The following is a 16,515-nucleotide window of genomic DNA, read 5'->3' as shown; positions in this document are numbered from 1 at the left end:
AACTTACTTTTTGGTAAGGATACTTACTTGACATTGTAGCAGATGCGGAGGATACTTCTTGTGAATCTTGGATGGTGACTTGAAAACTTCTGGTCTCAGGATCAAGCTTCTTGAAAGCTAAAACTCTCTCTCTTGCAGCAGGAGTTAACTTGAGATGAGTAACGGATATAGCTGAAAAAACACAAAAGACAAAAAAGACATTAGTGATCCTCATCATAAGAGACAAGTCTGATGGTGATCCTTCGAGGATCCTCTATCCTACCATGAGTAGCCCACTCCTTGGGCAGATCCTCCCCATTAGGGATGGTATCTCTCCTAACAAAGAAGAATCGTCGCTTCCAGTTGGTATCATTTTTTGTGACCTTAAAAACAGGGTGATCCTCTCCAGCTTTCCGTTTCAACAAGTATCGACAGGAACCAAATGTGGTAAAATCATATAACTCGGCCAGCTCCGGCATCCCCAAGTCAATCCCCTCCTGCTTGATGATCCTCTCAAGGGTACACAGAACCCTCCAGATCATCGGCATGGCCTGGATATAGGACATACCGGTCAGAGAAAAGAAAGATTGGGTGAAGGTTGGAAAAGGATACGAATACCCTATGGTGAACGGAGTAGCAGGAAAGGCCACCCAGACGTCTGAAACAAAATCGCTCAAAGCAGTAGGTGTGAAGGATTTGAAAACAGCATTCGCCGGGAAGCAATGACGAATCCTGTCTACATGAGCATCAGTAAAGCAACATCTCTCCGTAGGAGAGTCCTTGATGATCCCTTGGCTTTTTAGGGGACTACTCTTCTTGGAATCCTTATGTGGAGAATTTCGAAGCAACATACTCGTGGTGGAACAGAAACAGATAAAAAGCAGAAAAAACCGAGCAAAAAGAAGGAAGAAGGGAAAGAGAGAAGAAGAGGATACCTGGTCAATCTTCGGTAGCGATTATAAAAGGAAGATATCTCGAATTTAAATGCAGAGTGATCCTAACCCTATCTCCTATTATAATCATGATTTGCAGGGATTGTCACATCTATGACGTAATGATCGCAAACGGCTAGTTCGATATTAACGGCTAGTTATTCGGAGTTGCCCGTTGGAGATAAGATCAAAACAAAATACAACTCGTTAATTTACAATCAACTCCTTATATTTTGGGGGCAATTGTTAGGGCTGGATTTTTATTATGCATAATCCTTACACGTGATCCTAACCAGTGATCCTTGTTTCTTTGACAGACAGTGATCCTCAACAGGACTTCAGGATCAGGATCATGGACCATTATAGGATCCTCATGCTAACGGTTACCTTCGTTTAATACAATGTTATTTTGCAGGAACATCTAGCAGGATACGCTCTTAGCATCATAATCAAGGGACGCGTCTTCACAATTATGGCATTAGCTTAATCGGAGATAGACGTTGCAAAGGATATGGAAACTTAGCTTGATTTAAGGGCGGCAATTTAGGCTAGATTGTCTTTTATTTCTAAAGGGGTAATGAGCTGATTATTAGTCTTTTTACCTAAAATAGGTCACCTACACTTGTATAAATACCACTCTTCCTCATTTGGAAGAACACACGACAACACACAACACAACTCTCACACGCTTAGACACTCGAAACTATAGTGATCCTTGTACTCAGCTCATTATCATCCAAAGTTGTAACTATTTTTCTTATATTGAAGTTTGGTGATCGGTAGTTGCCATCACCCGAGGTTTTTTATGCCGGAGATCATACATTGATCAAGGGCTTTTTCCTCGTATAAATCATTGTGTCTTTGCATATTTCACATCGAAGTGATCCTTTACTTTTTCTACAAACCAAGCATCATACCCCATTTACATAAAGTTTGGTTGCATTATCCTTGTGTGATTTTTGACCAAAACAATGTTGAAGGAGTCAACTCAATACAACGTTTCTGTGTGATGGATTCTCTATCCTGCTATAACATCATACTGGGAAGACCATGGATTCACGACATGAAGGCTGTCCCATCAACATATCACCAATGCATCAAGATCCCTACCCCTTGGGGAGTTGTCAAAGTCGATAGTGATCAGCAGGAGGCGAAAGAATGTTACTCATCCTCGATGAAATCCTCGACCAGACCTAGTGCAGCATAGCAATTAAAGATGCGGGCCCAGGATATCGTGGAAGATCCGGAGCAGGATGTGAATAAAATTATCCTGGATCAGGATAATCCTGATATCTCGGTGCTCGTAGGAACCAATATCCCTCGGGATATTGAAGAGCAGTTAACTAACTTTTTGAAATGCAGGATGTCAACGTTTGCATGGAAGCATGAGGATATGACAGGTATATCCAAAGATATTATCACTCACAAGCTTGGAATTGACAGGTCGTCCAAGCCCGTTCAACAAAAGAGAAGGAAGTTTGCTCCTGAACGGAACATAATTATTCAAGAAGAGGTTGAAAGACTATTGAAATCCAATATGATTAGAGAAGTCAAGTTTCCCAAATGGCTGGCAAATGTGGTAGTGGTTCAAAAGAAGAATGGGAAATGGAGAGTTTGTGTAGATTACACAGACTTGAATAAGGCTTGTCCTAAAGACCCATTTCCTCTTCCTCACATCGACTCAATGGTGGATGCTACCGCTGGGCACGAGATGTTAACCTTCATGGATGCATCCTCAGGATTTCAGCAAATTCAAATGGAACCTTCTGACCAGGAAGATACTGCCTTCATGACACTGTTAGGGCTGGATTTTTAATATAGGTGATCCTTACACGTGATCCTAACCAGTGATCCTTGTTTCTTTGGCAGACAGTGATCCTCAGCCGGACTTCAGAATCAGGATCATGGGACATTATAGGATCCTCATACTAACGATCATCTTCGCTTAATGCAATGTTATTTTTGCAGGAATATCTAGCAGGATACGCTCTAGGCATCATGATCCAGGGACGCGTCTTCACAATTATGGCAAGAGCTTAATTGAAGAAAGACGTTGCACAGGATATGGAAACATGGCTTGATTCATGGGCAGCAATTTAGGCTAGATTGTCTTTATTTCTAAAGGGGTAATGAGCTGATAATTAGTCCTTTTACCTAAAATAGGTCACCTACACTTGTATAAATACCACTCTCCATCATTTGGAAGAGGACACACGACATACACCGCAACTCTCACACACTTAGACACTCGAAACAATAGTGATCCTTGTACTCAGCTCATTATCATCCGAAGTTGTAAACATTTTGTTCTTATATTGAAGTTTGGTGATCGGTAGTTGCCATCACCCGAGGTTTTTTATGCCGGAGATCATATACTGATCAAGGGCTTTTTCCTCGTATAAATCGTTGTGTCTTTGCATCTTTATCACAGAAGTGATCCTTTACTTTCATAATTAACCAAGCATCATACCCCGTTTACATAAAGTTTGGTTACATTATCCTTGTGTGATTTTTGACCAAAACAGTTTGGCGCCCACCGTGGGGCAATTGGTGCTTCATTCATAAGAAAATCTTTTGTTCGAAATCATTTCAAAGAGTTACATGGCTTCATCATTGAAGAACACGTCCACGGCGATGTCTGCAGTCACCTCATCACAAACCACTTTGCCTCCTCCACCGGCAGGATCTCAGAAAAATACTGAGAAGAGATCAACTCCCACTTTCTCCAAACCTCTATCTTCTTCTGCTATGAATTCTTCTATTCCCAGTACTAGTGATGTATTTGCTTTAATTTTGCAGATGAAGGATCGTATGCAGCGGCAGGATGAGACTAATGACAGGATCCTCAGGGAAATTGGAGACCTCAAAAGACAAAAGAAAGTGGCAGAGGATCATTCCCCACTGATGCCCAAATCCTTGAGCTTCGATACTCCAATGATCACTTCCCAGCCATCAGGGATCCCGGACGTGCAAATCATAGGGGAGTTAAGAGGATCACATCTCAAGTCGGCAGCAATGACTCAGACATCAGGCTCACATTTTCAGCCAGTAGGATCCTATCCTCAGTACATGGGATCCTTCATGAATTCAGGAGCCTATCCGGAGGCACAGCAGTTTCAAGGATCCCACTTTATTCCAGGATCATCCCAGGTTCAAGGATCCTCCTTCGTTCCAGGATCATCCCAGATACCAGGATCCTTCCAAATACCAGGATCCTTCCAGATGCCAGGATCCCTAAAAAGTTTGCAAACAGGAAGTCTAGATGTCCATCAAGGGGACTTCATTCCAATGCAGACCATTGCTTCCACCGGTCCCTCCGTTGTTCCAGAATCCCAGCAATATGGGTTCCCTAACTTGAACCCAATGGGAGGTAACACTTTAAATAATTATCCTACCACTAACCATGGATTCATGCAGGATACAGGTACCAATCATGCTATGGCCAGGGAGTTGCAGAAGCTAAAAGATATGATCTCAAGTGTTCCAGGGGTAGTCAAGCCTATCCCGGAGATTGCAGATGGGAGCCACAAAGTATCTCGCTTTGCACCACCAATTTGTGATGCAGAGGTACCCAAAAGGTTCCATATCCGTACCATGAAGCTGTATGATGGCACAACAGATCCAGAGGAGCATATAGCACAATACAGGGAGAGGATGGAGATCAATCCTATCCCAGAAAAGTTGAAGGAAGCATGCCTATGTAAAGGATTTGGATCTACTCTTACTGGATCAGCTCTTAAGTGGCTGCTAAGTCTTCCCCCCTACTCTATCACTTCATTTGCTAATTTAGTTAATTTATTCAATAACCAATTCTCTTGTAGCAGAAAATTTGAAAAATTAACTAGTGATTTGTACAGGATAACTCAAAGTCATAATGAATCACTAAGGGATTATATAACTAAATTTAGTAAAGAATCCTTGGACATTCCCAACTTGGATATGGCTACGGCTGTTGAAACCTTCAAGACGGGACTGCTTAAGGATTCATTATTCTATGATGATCTTGTTATGACACCATGCAGGAATCTAGATGAAGTAAGAACTCGAGCACTCAGGTTCATCCGACTAGAGGATGACAAGAGGATCCAGGAGAGACAAGTAGGATCCTCAAAACAGGAGAAGCAAGGATCCTCTTTCAAGAACAACAAATTCAAATCCTACCATAGAAATGAGAACAAGAATGTGCATGCTGTTGACCAAGAAGAGGATGATGAAGATTATCCTCCAATCTCAGAATACTGTTTTTCCGTTGATAATCATGAACTGATCCTTGCAATGCAGAATCTAGGTGAAAAGGCTAGATGGCCCAGGAAGAACGATAAACCATCCGGGACTAAAGACAAGTCGAAATGGTGTGCATACCATGAGGATTTCGGGCATTTAACTGAAGATTGCATAGCCTTAAGAAAAGAAATTGGATACCTGCTAAGCAAGGGGCATCTAAAAGAATTGTTGGGGAGAAAAAAGCAAAGGACCCAGGATCCTGAAAGGATCCCCGAAAAAGCTCCAGCACCTCCGGCAAATGCACAAGTGATCAACTTTATATCCGGAGGATCAGACATCTGTGGTACATCCTTCTCGGCGGCCAAAAGATATGCAAAAGAATCAAAAATGGACAATGGTGAAAGGCCTATTAGAACATCAAGTGTCTCAGAAGGGAAGATGATAACATTTGATGAGGATGATCGCATTAACATTCAGGATCCTCACCATGATAGTTTAGTTATCACTCTCTTTATCTCTAACCATTTTGTCCGCAGGATCCTTATTGATGGCGGGAGCTCAGTGAACATTATCCAGCTGGATGTCCTGAAGAAGATGGGAATCCCAGAATCAGACATCACACCAAGATCCTCCGTGCTTGTAGGATTCAGTGGGGAAACGAAGAAAACTCTGGGGGACATCAAACTCCCAATCTACGTGGAAGGATTACATAATTATCAAAAATTTTGTGTCATTGACTGTTTATCTTGTTGCAACGTTATCCTTGGCAGGCCTTGGATACATGATATGAAAGCAGTCCCATCTACCTACCATCAATGTGTGAAGCTCCCTAGCCCATGGGGAATAATCAAGATCGATAGTGATCAGCAGGAGGCTAAGGATTGTTATACCTCATCTATGAAGCCAACCTCGAAGCCAAGGGAGCAATAGCAATTACAATATCCTCCAAGGAATGTCTTGGAGGCAAGGGAACAAGATGTGGATGAAATCCTCTTGGATCCTAGTGATCCTGAATCAAAAATCTATATCGGATCAGGGATCCTTGGCAAGATGAAAGAAGACATGATATCCTTCATCAAAATAAGAAAATCTACCTTTGCTTGGAAACATGAAGATATGACAGGTATATCTAAGGATATTATTACTCACAAACTTGGCATTGACAGGTCTATCAAACCAATCCATCAAAAAAGGAGGAAGTTTGCACCAGAAAGGAATGCCATTATCCAAGAAGAAGTAGAGAGACTACTTCGAGCAGGTATGATCAGAGAGGTAAAATATCCAAAATGGTTAGCCAATGTGGTTGTTGTCCAAAAGAAAAATGGAAAGTGGAGGGTATGTGTCGATTTCACTGATCTGAATAAGGCATGTCCCAAGGATCCTTTCCCATTACCCCACATTGACTCCATGGTGGATGCAACGGCGGGGCATGAATTGTTGACCTTTATGGATGCATCATCTGGATTCCAACAAATTCAGATGGAACCATCTGACCAAGAGGATACAGCCTTTATGACCCCAACCGGTTTATATTGTTATATTGCCATGCCTTTTGGACTAAGAAATGCAGGTGCAACATATCAAAGGCTGGTGAATATGATGTTCAAGGATCAAATTGGAAAAAACTATGGAAGTGTACATAGATGACATGGTGGTCAAGTCAAAGAAAGCTGAGGATCACCTAAGGGATTTGGAAGAAGCATTCGATATCCTTGATAGTTACAACATGAAACTTAATCCTTCGAAATGCCATTTTGGTGTTAAGGCAGGAAAGTTCTTAGGATACATGGTAACCCAGAGGGGCATTGAAGCAAGTCCGGAACAAATCAAAGCATTAATAAATATCAAATCTCCTGCCAATGCCAAGGATGTTCAAAGACTGACAGGCAGGATAGCAGCTTTGAACAGGTTCATATCGAAATCCTCAGAAAAATGCAAAGAATTCTACGATATCCTAAGGAAGAATAAGAAGTTCGAATGGACTGAGAAGCATGAAGACGCTTTACAAGCCCTCAAAGAATATATGTCCTCAGCACCGGCATTAGCTAAACCGGAAAAAGGAGATGTGTTATCCTTATACCTGGCGGTATCCTCAACCGCTGTAAGTGCTGTCCTTGTCAAGGATCATGAAGGTACACAATATCCTATCTACTATGTAAGTAAAAGTTTACTTGATGCCGAATCCAGGTATTCACACCTCGAAAAACTTATTCTTGCATTAATCATGGCATCCACTAAGTTAAGGCATTATTTTGAAACCCATACTATTGTTGTTAAAACTAATTTTCCAATCCAGAATGTCCTCAGGAAACCGGAGATGTCAGGGAGAATGGCTAAGTGGGCAGTGAAGCTTAGTGCCCATGATATAAGATATGAACCAAGAACAGCCATTAAATCACAAGCCTTAGCCGACTTTGTGGCTGATTTCAGTAGTGATCTACAAAAAGAAGCAGAATTGGAGGTCCAGCAGCTGGATGAAACCAAGGATCCTTGGATATTACACACCGACGGATCCTCAAATGTCAAGGGCACAGGGCTCGGGATCCTACTAAAATCGCCACAGGGGGACATAATACCCCACTCCATAGCCTGTGAGTTCCAAGCAACTAACAATGAGGCTGAGTATGAAGCCTTGATTGCTGGCTTGCAAATTGCTAAGGATATGGGGGTAAAATATCTTAAAGTATATGTAGACTCATTATTGATCACCAATCACTTTAACGGATCCTATGCTGTTAAAGGTGAAAAACTAACCAAATATTTAGAGATAGTCAAAGAATTGGCACTCTCTTTTGTTTCTTTCAGCTTAACACAGGTACCAAGGGAGGATAACACGGAAGCTGATGCATTGGCCAACTTAGGATCATCCTTGAAAATTCCAGAAGACATAAGTATCCCTATCATCCATATCCTGGCTCCTGCTATTGAAAATCAAGTGGCCATGGAAATAGAAGAGGATACTGCAATAATCCCTAGTGAAGAAGCTCAATCTTATTCAGGATCATGGGTCTCACCAATCATGAAATACTTGCAAAACGGAGAGATTCCAATGGGAGAAAATCCTAGAGCTTTCCGGATCAAGGTATCTCAATTTACAATCTTAAATAATGTGCTATATAAACGATCCCTTGCAGGACCATACTTAAGATGTATTGAGGATCCTGAAATTGAAGAAGTGTTGAGAGACTTCCATGAAGGAGATTGTGGAAACCACACTGGGGGCAGGGCATTATTCTCAAGGATCCTTAGAACAGGATACTACTGGCCAACCATGAAAAGGGATGCTGTAGAATATGCCAGGAAATGTGATCCTTGTCAAAGACACAGCAATATCCTTCATCAACCAGCTGAACTGCTACACCCTATACCATCCTCTTGGCCATTCATGAGATGGGGAATGGATATAGTGGGCAAGCTTCCTAAAGCACCTGGTGGAAAAGTATTTATGCTTGCCATGACTGACTATTTTTCTAAATGGATAGAAGCTGAAGCTTTTTCTCAAGTCAGAGAAAAAGAAGTTTAACTTTTGTGACAGTTGGGGAATCAAGATGATCACATCAACACCAGTTCACCCACAAGCCAATGGTCAAGCAGAATCATCCAACAAGATCATCATCAACAATCTGAAGAAGAAGCTAGGATCCAAGAAGGGGAAATGGGCAGAGGAGTTACCTTATGTGCTATGGGCTGATAGGACAACTTCCAAGAATGCCACTGGTCAAACACCTTTCTCTTTAGTATTTGGGGCAGAAGCAGTGATCCCAACAGAAATGGTGATCCCAACTGCTAGAACAAGTGCTCGTGATCCTGAAGAAAATGCTACAATCCTAGCTCAGGATTTGGATACTATTGAGGAAATCAGGGATCTAGCTAGGATAAGGATGGCAAGCTACCAACAAAGAATGGCTGGTGCCTACAACAAAAATGTCAGAATAAGGAAGTTCCAAGTTGGAGACATGGTGTTGAGAAAAGCATTTCAAAATACTATCAATCCTGCTGACGGGAAGTTAGCACCAAAATGGGAAGGTCCCTACTTGATTGAAGCCGAAGCAGGAAAAGGGGCATACAGGTTGCTAACCATGGAAGGAAACTTGTTGCCAAGAGCCTGGAATGCTGTTCACTTAAAGAAATATTTCATGTGAACATGATCCTCCGTGCACGTGATCCTTACAATGAAGTATCCTTAAAGGATCCCGGTGATATCAGTGATCCCTACTCTGGTAATATGCTTATCCTAGAAACTATTGCATTTTCTTACTTTTTACCTAAGGATAAGGATCATGCATCCTTCATCCTCTACTCACGAAACATTTGAGTTATGATAAGTCCAGGTATCTTCAGCATATCGTCAAAGATCTTCAAAAGCACCGCAGATCCTTGGGTCCAACCCCAGTTATCCTTGGGATTATCCCCAGTTTCCGCCAGCAGCGCTCGATGATCCTGATATAGTTCACGTCTTTGGGACCAGTACCCACTTCCGGGGCTGACAACCTCATCGTACTGGCTATACCCAGGATCCTCCGTATAATGGTAGACGTACCGTACATCCGTTCCTAAGGTTTCTAACGTTTTCACGTTAGCTAAGGTTTTGACATTTTCATGTCACTAAGTTTGGATAGTCGCCAGTAAGGGCCATACTCCAGTTTACATACGATCCTTTGAGCTTGTCCCCAGTGATCCTCCGGGATCATCCCCAGTTATCCTTTGGGCTTGTCCCCAGTGATCCTCCGGGATCATTCTCGGTTATCCTTTGGGCATGTCCCCAGTTGCTAATTTATCTCTTACATTGGCTTAGTCCCAAGTTATGTTCCGTTTTTTCAGGTTTTCGAAGTTAAACAATCAAGGATCCTTAATCCTTAATATCCATTAAAAGTTTTACTTATGGTTATCCCGATTGAAGGGTAGGATCCTAACTTGGATCCTCAGGTATGATCCTTGACTATTTCGATTATACTCATTATCCTAACCGACCCTTATACTTTGACAACCAAACCTATGGTCCTTGAACTAAAATACTTTGAATATTTTCAATATCAGGATATTTGATCTAGGATCATATCCTAATTTTATTAAATATATTTTCAACTCTTGCCACTTTAAACAAATATACTACAAAAACAACTAAGAGACAAGAAGATAAGAATAACAACACAAGATAAGCCAGAAAAGTTAAAGTTATATTATTAAACAAAAGGATCATTAACCCTTTCAAGAAAGTTGTCAAAATTGCCAACCCACATTTCTACCAGCAAAACGTGGCCCGTCCACATGGGTTGGCAAAGGGTGTCCATTGTCTATGCGGTCTTAGCATTGTGCAGGAAAATAAAAGCGGCAGGATCACAAAGGCTTCATCCCCCAAACAGAGGATCCCTCCACCTTTTGTAATCCTACCTATTGTTCAAAGGATCCGGGATCCTTAACCCTAAGAAACTATTGTTCAGAGATTACAGACCATAACTGTTTCAAACCATCAACAACCACAAAAAACCACTACCAATCCTAAAAAAATTGGGCTCCGGCCTAGTCTCGAAATATCCATCATCGCCCAATCATGCAGCTCAAACCCTCGCTGCACCATCACTACCAGCTCCACTTGCTTCACCCTGATCCTTACCAGCATCTCCACCTTCAAGCATAGGGATATCCTCAGCATCATCATCATCCTCCAACTCTGCCAGCCTTGCCTTCCAACCTTCCACGTCCCATGTACCTTTGTCAAAGGAAGGATCTTGAGCCTCTGCAGCCATCTGCAGCTGGATCTTGTACATGGTTATCGCAGCAGAGACCTTAGCATCCTGGGTGATATCATGCTTCTCGTAGTCAAACTTGATCAATGCTTTGACAGCTTCGTCCCTGGTAGCCCGGAGCTCCTTCTCAAGATCGGCTATCTTGAGATCCTTCAGTGCACCCATCTGGTGGAGGTCGGCAATTTGGCGATCCTGATCTTCAACGTGGTTAACATAAGTCTCTATTTCAGTAAGTTTCTGCAAAGACAACAAGATATGACATCAGACACAGGTGATCCTCAAAAACCATCAGGATAACCCACAGGGGCAATGATCCTAACCTCGTTGACAGAATCAAGAAATTGCTGACGGAGGAGGGGAAATCCTTGTAGATCTTCAGTAGTCTTCCTCTTCTTCCCCTTGCCTCGAATAGATGCTTTGGGAGCTGATACTGAAGGACTGGCAGCAGGAGCCTTCTTCTTTGAAGATGTGACATTGGCAAGATCACTTATCCCAAATTTGGAGGCAGATTTGACAGACCTGGCAGACTTTCCAGCACCTACACAATCAAAAAAAACAAGATAAGTTGCTTTATTAATCAAACAATCCTACAATTTAATTTATTTTCTATAAGGATACTTACTTGACATAGTGGCAGATGCAGAGGATACTTCTTGAGAATCTTGGACGGTGACTTGGAAACTTCTGATTTCAGGATTAAGCTTTTTAAAAGCTAGGACTCTCTCTTTTGCAGCAGGGCTTAATTTCAGATGAGCAATGGATATAGCTGCACAAGAGATAAAAAAAGACATTAGTGATCCTCATCATATGAGACAGGACTGATAGTGATCCTTCGAGGATCCTCTATCCTACCATGAGTGGCCCATTCCTTGGGCAGATCCTTCCCATCTGGGATGGAATCCCTCCTAACAAAGAAAAAGCGACGCTTCCAGTTTGTATCGTTCTTAGTAACCTTGAAGACAGGGTGATCCTCCCCGGCTTTCCGTTTCAACAAATACCGGTGAGAACCAAAGGTGGTGAGATCGTAAAACTCAGCTAACTCCGCCATCCCCAGATCAATCCCTTCCTGCTCGATGATCCTCTCGAAGGTATACAGAACCCTCCAGATCATCGGCATAGCTTGGATATATGAGATGCCGGTTAAGGAAAAGAAAGATTGGGTGAACAATGGAAAAGGATATGAATACCCTATGGTAAATGGAGTAGCAGGAAAAGTCACCCAGGTATCCGAAACAGAGTCACTCAGAGCGGTAGGTGTGAAGGACTTGAAAACAGCATTCGCCGGAAAGCAATGACGAATTCTGTCTATGTGGACATCAGTAAAGCAACACCTCTCCGTAGGAGAATCCTTGTTAATCCCCTGGCTTTTTAAGGGACTGTCCTTCTTGGAATCCTTGTGTGGAGAATTCCGGAGCAACATGTTTGTGACGAGACGGAAACAGAGTAGAAGCAGAAAACAGAGCAAAGAGAAAAGAAAGAGAGAAAGAGAAGAGTACCTGATCAATCTTCGGTGCAGAATATAAAGGGAGTGTATCTTGAATTTAAATACAAACTGATCCTCACCCTATCTCCTATTTATAATCATGATCTGCAGGGATTGTCACATCTATGACGTAATGATCACAACGGCTAGTCCATGTGTAACGGCTAGTTATTCGGAATCGCCCGTTGGAGATAAGATCGAAACAAAATATAACTCGTCAATTTACAATAAACTCCTTATATTTTGGGGGCAATTGTTAGGGCTGGATTTTTAATATAGGTGATCCTTACACGTGATCCTAACCAGTGATCCTTGTTTCTTTGGCAGACAGTGATCCTCAGCCGGACTTCAGGATCAGGATCATGGGACATTATAGGATCCTCATACTAACGATCATCTTCGCTTAATGCAATGTTATTTTTGCAGGAATATCTAGCAGGATACGCTCTAGGCATCATGATCCAGGGACGCGTCTTCACAATTATGGCAAGAGCTTAATTGAAGAAAGACGTTGCACAGGATATGGAAACATGGCTTGATTCATGGGCAGCAATTTAGGCTAGATTGTCTTTATTTCTAAAGGGGTAATGAGCTGATAATTAGTCCTTTTACCTAAAATAGGTCACCTACACTTGTATAAATACCACTCTCCATCATTTGGAAGAGGACACACGACATACACCGCAACTCTCACACACTTAGACACTCGAAACAATAGTGATCCTTGTACTCAGCTCATTATCATCCGAAGTTGTAAACATTTTGTTCTTATATTGAAGTTTGGTGATCGGTAGTTGCCATCACCCGAGGTTTTTTATGCCGGAGATCATATACTGATCAAGGGCTTTTTCCTCGTATAAATCGTTGTGTCTTTGCATCTTTATCACAGAAGTGATCCTTTACTTTCATAATTAACCAAGCATCATACCCCGTTTACATAAAGTTTGGTTACATTATCCTTGTGTGATTTTTGACCAAAACAGACACCAACAGGTATTTATTGTTATACAGCTATGCCTTTTGGTTTGAAAAATGCAGGTGCAACATACCAGAGATTGGTAAATATGATGTTTAGAGACAAGCTGGGGGACACCATGGAGGTATATATTGACGATATGGTGGTGAAATCTAAAATGGCTGAGGATCACCTCCAGGATATCGAGGGAGCATTTGATATCTTGGATTAGTAGAACATGAAGCTAAATCCTGCCAAGTGCCATTTCGGAGTGGGGGCAGGAAAGTTTTTAGGATACATGGTGACCAAAAGAGGGATAGAAGCAAGCCCGGAGCAGATTAAAGCTATCCTGGACATAAGATCACCCTCGAATATGAAGGATGTTCAATGGTTAACAGGCCGAGTAGCAGCATTGAACAGATTTATTTCAAGATCCTCGGAAAAATGTAAGGAATTCTATGATATCCTCAAGAAGAATAAGAAGTTCGAATGGGGAGCAAAGCATGAGGCAGCCTTGCAGGATTTGAAGCGATATCTCTCGACTGCACCTCTATTGATGAAGCCTGAAAATGGTGAACCAGTATCCCTATACCTCGCAGTATCAGGGAATGTTGTAAGTGTCGTCCTTGTAAAGGATCATGAAGGTCAGGAATATCCTGTTTATTATGTTAGTAAAAGTCTGTTAGATGCTGAAACTAGATATTCTCATTTAGAAAAATTGATACTAGCAGTAGTTATGGCATCAACGAAGCTTAGACATTACTTTGAAACACATAAGATTCATGTTAAAACTAATTATCCTATTAAAAATGTGCTTAGGAAACCAGAGATGTCCGGTAGGATGGCTAAGTGGTCAGTGAAGTTGAGTGCTTATGACTTAGTATATGAACCTAGAAATGCGATAAAGTCTCAGGCTTTAGCTGACTTTGTGGCTGATTTCAGTAGTGACTTTCAGGATGAGGTAGACCTAGAAGTCCAACAGTTAGGAGAATCTTCAGGATCCTTGACATTATATACTGATGGTGCATCTAATGTAAGAGGTGTAGGTTTAGGTATACTACTAAAATCGCCACAGGGGGACATAATACCCCAGGCCATTAGGTGTGAATTTCCTGCTACTAATAATGAGGCAGAATATGAAGCTTTGATTACAGGATTAGAATTGGCTAAGAATATGAGTATCAAGAATTTGCAAGTATATGTTGACTCCTTGTTAATTACTAATCATTTTAATGCATCCTATGCAGTCAAGGGTGAGAAATTAATCGATTACCTCGGTATTCTCAAAAAATTAGCAGGATATTTCGATATTTTTACACTTGAACAGGTACCAAGGGAGGATAATGCTGAAGCAGATGCCTTAGCAAACTTAGGATCATCAGTCAGGATACCAGAGGGAACCCAAATACCGATACTTCATATCCTGTATCCTGCTATGGATCCCTTCAAAGCTCAGGATAAAGAGGTAACAAGCATTCTGGATTCTGGTCATGATCCTGAGAAGGATACTGGATCCTGGATGACTTCAATCATAAGATATCTCAAGGAAGGACACATTCCTGAAGACGAAAATCCTAAGGCATTTAGGATGAAGGTATCACGATTCACCATTATAAATAATATTTTGTATAACAAATCTCTTGCAGGTCCATACCTAAGATGCTTGAAGGATCCTGAGGCCATGGAAGTGCTTCAGGATATACACGAAGGGGATTGTGGTAACCACACTGGGGGCAGGTCATTGTTCTCCAAAGTATTAAGGATAGGATATTATTGGCCAACGATGAGAAAGGATGCTGTAGAATATGCTCGAAGGTGTGATGCATGTCAAAGACATAGTAACATACTACATCAACCAGCTGAACCACTATATCCTGTAGCGTCCCCTTAGCCGTTCATGAAATGGGGGATGGATATAGTAGGGAAGTTACCAAAAGCTCCGGGAGGAAAAGTCTTTATGCTAGCAATGACGGATTATTTCTCTAAGTGGGTTGAAGCTGAAGCATTTGTCCAAGTTAGAGACCAAGAAGTAGTATCCTTCATAAAGAGGAATATCCTGACCAGGTTTGGGGTACCAGCTGAAATCATTTGTGATAATGGGTCCCAGTTTATAAGCAAGAGGACTAATGACTTTTGCATGAGTTGGGGAATCAAAATGATTACGTCTACTCGGTGCATCCTCAAGCGAATGGACAAGCAGAATCCTCAAACAAGATAATTGTCAACAACTTGAAGAAAAGATTAGGGGCCAAGAAAGGAAGATGGGTAGAAGAATTACCCTTTGTTTTGTGGGCTGATAGAACGACGGTAAAAAATGCAACTGGTCAAACCCCGTTTTCCTTAGTATTTGGAGCAGAAGCAGTGATCCCGACAGAAATGGTGATACCCACAGCAAGATCCAACCTCCGGAATCCTGAGCAGAATACTGAAGTTCTATGCCAAGAGCTGGATACTATTGATGAGACAAGAAATGCAGCACGACTAAGAATGGTGGCATATCAACAAAGGATATCCAGAACATACAACAGGAATATAAGGACTAGAAGGTTCAAAGTTGGAGATTGGGTGTTAAGAAAAGCTTTTCTGAATACTACCAATCCTGCTGATGGAAAGCTGGCTCCGAAATGGGAAGGACCGTATGAGATTGAATCCGAATCAGGAAAAGGTGCATACCGACTCAAGGATATGGAAGGGGATATGCTGCCGAGATCCTGGAATGTTATACACCTTAAGCTTTATTTCAAGTGAGTTTAGAATTTAATTTCTAACTCAGGAGGGTATGAATTCTATCTCTTTTAATTGTGTTTGGTTTAATTTATTCTTTGAAACCCAATACTAACTTAAGCATCGGAGGGGTGTTAGCCAAGCTAACACCCACCTTAGTTTTGAAATGTTTTGCAGTATATGCTTCGGGATGTAGCTCCAGGATACACACTCAGGATGCTTCAGAAGATTAGAGGATTGGCCCCCTCTCTCACGTATAAGGGATCCTGATCTCTTCACAGGTTTAAAGGTATTCACCTTTCATCCGAATTGGGTTTAAACACCCCGCCTGGAGCGCAAGTTATTTGGGAATAGTTCAAGGTGGCGGGACCAGTCCATGTAAAAGTGGCTGACAATTTCGTTACTATTGGCTATATCCTGAAGCCTAAAGGTATATGAGGATTGATCACCTTCTCTCACGAAAGGGTATTT

This window comes from Helianthus annuus, chromosome 8 (assembly GCF_002127325.2).
Source record: "Helianthus annuus cultivar XRQ/B chromosome 8, HanXRQr2.0-SUNRISE, whole genome shotgun sequence".
Classification (NCBI taxonomy): domain Eukaryota; kingdom Viridiplantae; phylum Streptophyta; class Magnoliopsida; order Asterales; family Asteraceae; genus Helianthus; species Helianthus annuus.
The sequence above is the reverse complement of the archived record's forward strand: the minus strand, read 5'-3'. Positions refer to the sequence as shown.